This window comes from Dromiciops gliroides, chromosome 1, assembly GCF_019393635.1.
Source record: "Dromiciops gliroides isolate mDroGli1 chromosome 1, mDroGli1.pri, whole genome shotgun sequence".
In the NCBI taxonomy this organism is placed as follows: Eukaryota; Metazoa; Chordata; class Mammalia; order Microbiotheria; family Microbiotheriidae; genus Dromiciops; species Dromiciops gliroides.
In genome coordinates, this window is record NC_057861.1 from 519216523 (window position 1) to 519221597 (window position 5075).

Here is a 5075-nt window from a genome sequence, read left to right on the forward strand (position 1 = left end):
TTTATATGTCATTAGTCCCTTTATACTATTGTAGTTTTTACATGGATATATACAGATATTGGTTGAAGGCATTGTCCCCAAACCTAAATTACAATGTTTTAATGGAATAAGAATTGACATTTCCCATTCTTAGATTGAATAGAATCGGGTTGTTTTCTAAAGTATAAGAAAATTCATATTAATGAATTTGTTTGATTTATAACCATTGTAAACACTATACAATTGAACATATTTCAGAAATTAGTATCCTAATCAAAAAGCCCAAATCAGTAAAATCTTATTTTTTATTAAGAAATAATGTCCAAATATCATGAACAATTCTTTTTTATCAATCAAATTTATTTTTAACACAGAAAACAAAGGCTAATTGAACTGCATATATACCATGGGCCTGCAAACTACCAAGAGGGTAACTGAGACTAGTTCTATCTGCAGATGAAAATTTACCCTCTTGCGAAGGATGAGTGTGTGGTATAACCTCAAATGAGAGAGCACCATGCTAATCTTGCCCAACAATTTGACCTGATTCTTCTTATCCACTTAATGTCTTCATTTAAGCAGTGATACTATTTTGATTCTGAATTACTTTCATATGTCTTTCCCTGTAGGAGGAGGCCTGAAATAGAGATTGAATGTAGGTAAAGATTGGAATGTTGGGAGTTTACATATATCTTCCTCTCTACCTTTAATAATGCTAAATTAAGGTGGCAGCTAGGTGGCTCAGTGGATAAAGCACCGGCCCTGTATTCAGAAGGACCTGAGTTCAAATTCGACTTCAGACGCTTGACACTTACTAGCTGTGTGACCCTGGGCAAATCACTAAAGCCTCATTACCCCGAAAAAAAATAAATAAAAAAATGCTAAGCTAGCATATCATGATCAAAACCATAAATAATGGTAGAAAAATAGGAAGCTACTGAAGCTACATTATGTAGGATACATAGAAAGGGACACTTTTAATATGACTTTTAAAATAAATATACATGTTTTATGCCAAATGCCAGAAAATTCTACTCCTCATGACATATTGGTTTTAATTTTCCAAGTCAGGTCACATTTGGATACTTATACAGAATAAGCAGTTTTTCAAGGTTGCCATGGTTACATAACTACTTGGCCTGGTTCTGAGCTTTCCTTTCTGTCCAGTACTCTTTTTGTCTGGGCAGTAATAGGCTTTCTTGAAAACAAGTCATAGAGGGGGTGGCTAGGTGGCGCAGTGGATAAAGCACTGGCCCTGGATTCAGGAGTACCTGAGTTCAAATCCAGACTCAGACACTTGACACTTACTAGCTGTGTGACCCTGGGCAAGTCACTTAACCCCCATTGCCCTGCAAAACAAACAAAAAAACAAAAAACAAAAACAAGTCATAGAATCACCAATCTAGAGTTGAAAGGAACCTTAGAGGCCTTTTAGTCCAATCCCCTCATATTATAGAGGAAGAAACAGGGGCTGGGAAGAAAAGTGATTTTCTTTATATTTCTCCTAAAATCTTCTACTTTTCCTAACTTCCAGCTAGGGCACCACTGTCCTCCCCTAGGCTTCCAGACATAGGGTAATTCTCCATTCCTCACCTTACACCAGATAGCCAATCTGTTACCAAGATCTTTACAATATGCCCTTCTTTCCTCTGACACTGCTACCACTCTTGTTCAGTTCCGTATAACCTTATGACTATTGCAAAAGCATTCTGATTGGCTTTTCCACCTTAAGTCCCGCCCAACTCCAATCCATTCTCCACTTAGATGCCAAAGTGATTTTCCTAATGCTCAGACCAGTTCATGTTACCCCCTCACTTAATAAACATGTCACGCCTTATTAACTTGGTTGGGCTTTTAAAGTGTAATTACCGAGCCCCTTTCTACTTTTCCAATCTTTTTTTACTTTTTATACTCCCAACTAAACTGGCATTCTTGGTGTGCTTTGTATAAGATGTTCCATTCCTGACATGCCTTTTCACTGGCTGTCCCCTATGCTTGGAATGTGATCCCTTCTCACCTCTGCCACTTGGTTTGGCTTCCTTGGCAGTCTTCTAGTCTTCCCTCAAATCCTACCTTCTTCAGGAGGCCTTTTCCAGTCCTTGTATCTCCTATACACACCTCTCCCTTTTTTGTTGTTGTTATTTGGTTATTTCAGTCTTGGCCAACTCCCTATGTGGGGACCAATTTTTAATTGGGGAGTGCTAGCTAAGCGGCTCGCTGCAATACTGAGGCAAGGAAGGAGACCGGCAGCCTCCCTCAAAACAGAATAAGATTTATTTTAACAAGAACGAACTTAAAAAAAAAAAACACACAAACAGGATCAATAGGATCAAGGAAAAGGAAATAAAATGGGGAAAGGGAAATTATAATACCTGAAAAAATACCACTGTTCAGGAATCAGCTGAAAATATGCAGCAGAACTCTGGTTGCTTTCCAGCTTCCACCTAGAATGCCCAATTCTCCTCCCCCAAACCTAGAAAAACCCCACACAGCCCCAGCCAATGGGATGGCCACTCTGACAGTCACATGACTGCCCTCACTAGGCTTCCAATCATTATAATTTTGCCAGGTCAATGTAGGCATCGGCGAGTGGTGATTACATAGGTGCCAGAGCCCTGGCAATGGCTACATCCAGTGAGTGGAGCACCGTTCGGTTTGTGGAGCCCCAGGCCAGTGCGTGTTGAGGCATAAAAACCTCAAATAACAATTAATTCTTTACAACTACTAGTGCCTTTCTTTTTTCTTTTTCTTTTTTTTTTTTACTAGTGCCTTTCTTCTCAGATTATCTCGATTTTAACCTGTATGTTTCTCACTTGTACAGATGTCTGTCTACCTATTGTTTTCCGCGTTAGAATTTGAGCTCCTTGACGGCAGGGTTGCCTTTTTTTGTACCCTTCATCACTTAGCATAGTACCCTGTACTTAGTAGATACTCATTAAATGACTATTGACTCATAGAACCAGAAGTGGCTGTCTGTCTTCAGGTAGAATGGGTGAGCAATTTCATAAAGCACACACTCTATCAGGCTTGATTTAAGAAGAAAAATGACTTCTCTGGCTGATGTCAAAGGTGGAGCTGGGAGTTGGGCCTGAAGCATCTTGCCCAAGGCACAGATATGAAGAAGTTTTGCCCTTCATGGGTAAGGGAGAAGTGCAATTTTTCCTCGACTGAAAGGAGGGAGGGGCACTGAAAGATGATGAGAGGCAGAAGTACATGAATTTTGGACCTCTCCAAAGAAGAGAGGGGTGCAGGATTTAACAGAGGTGAACTTTTGGCAAAGAAGCACAGTTTTCCTCATACCTGAGCAGAGTAAGAAAGAATAGGGGATATTTTCTATCATGATCTAGGAAGCTTCTGCTTTCCCCATGATCATGGGGAAAAAATACTTCCCATCAGCCCCCATGCTGATGAATGTCTATAAGAAAAGACCAAGGTTACTTACACTATCTGACTTGATTTTGTAATACATAGGATTCTCATGCAGCACTTAGCATGTTTTTAAGGGAACCAGAGGATATCAGTTTCTCATCATTATTGTTTTCCCTATTTTTCTTTCCTACTTTCTCTTTTTTTTCTGAAAAAATCTAAACTCATATGCCTTATGATATGTTTAAGGGCAGATTCTTTTTATGAAATATTACTCTTGAGAGGAAGTCAAGTTTTGGTTTGGTAATCACCCTCTGTGGATGAATGGATTATATTATGTTTTATCTGGCAAGTCAGACAGGGAAGAAGAGCAAAGGAGCTAAAGATGAAAGTTCAGAAAAATAGAAAGAACAACTTCTCGAAGCATGAAGTGTTATTAGTTACCTGAATAAATGGAGAGCAAAATAAGTCAGAATAGGCAAAGACTAAAATGCATCATGAGATTAACAGACTGCAGACACTCAGCAAATACTAATAATGTGATGAGATCTTTTTTGTTGTTATTTGGTTATTTCAGTCTTGGCCAACTCTTTGTCATCCTATCTGGGGTTTTCTTGGTAAAGATACTGGGGAGATTTGCTATTTTCTTATCCAGAACATTTTACAAATGATGAAACTGAGGCAAAAAGGGTTAAGTGACTTGCCCAGAGTCACACAGCTAGTAAGGTCCGAGACCAGATTTGAGCTCAGGAAGAGGAATCTGCCTGATTTCAGGCCCAGCACTGTATCCACTATGCCACCTAGGTGCCCTGATAAGGTCTTAGGTAGAATTAAAAAAATTGAAAATTAAAATTTTAGCAAGATTACTTCATGGATGTGCCAAAATCATCTGATTGCTCAGTATTTCAGTCAACTATTATTTGCCTTTGGCAGCATTTTAAAAAATATCCCACGCTAAGTAGCTTTATCTTAGATGTGTTAATACTACAGGTATGTTAGTGTTACACTTTTGTTCTCTTCCTGGAATATATTATTTGAGCACATCTGCTTTGCTGAAGAATTTTATGTGATGTACATATTATATTCACGCTTTGCTGAAGAATTTTATGTGATGTACATATTATATTCACTCTTAGAGTCTGGGTTTTGCATTGGCATATATAGCAAAGAACTTTTCTATTTAAACTAAATCTTTGTCATTTGAATCCAGTCTTGCATGTGACCCCTTAGCACCTTCTTTCCACCTCTGTAATCATTTTAAAACTCTGTTTGTGTGTATATGTATGTGTATGTATGTATACATATGTATATTATATATAGTTAAACTGTAGATGTATGTATACATATGTACACATATATATAGTAAAATTATATATATATGTGTATATGTCATTAATAAAACTTTTTTTTACTACTTATCAAAGGTAAAAGTTATTATTGTTGAGTCATTCCAGTTGTATCCAACTCTCTGTGACTGCATTTTGGGTTTTCTTGTCAAAAACACTGGAAAGATTTGCCATTCCCTTTTCCAGATGAGGAAGTAAGGCAAACAGTGTTAAGTGACTTGCCCAGGGTCACATAGCTAGTAAGTATCTGAAGACAGATTTGAACACAGGTCTTCCTGATTCTAAGGTCAGTACCTCTATACATCGCACAACCTAGCTGCTCCAAAAGTAAAAGTAAAGAAATATTTTTAAGTCTATACTACCAACTCTATCTAATTTAGATTC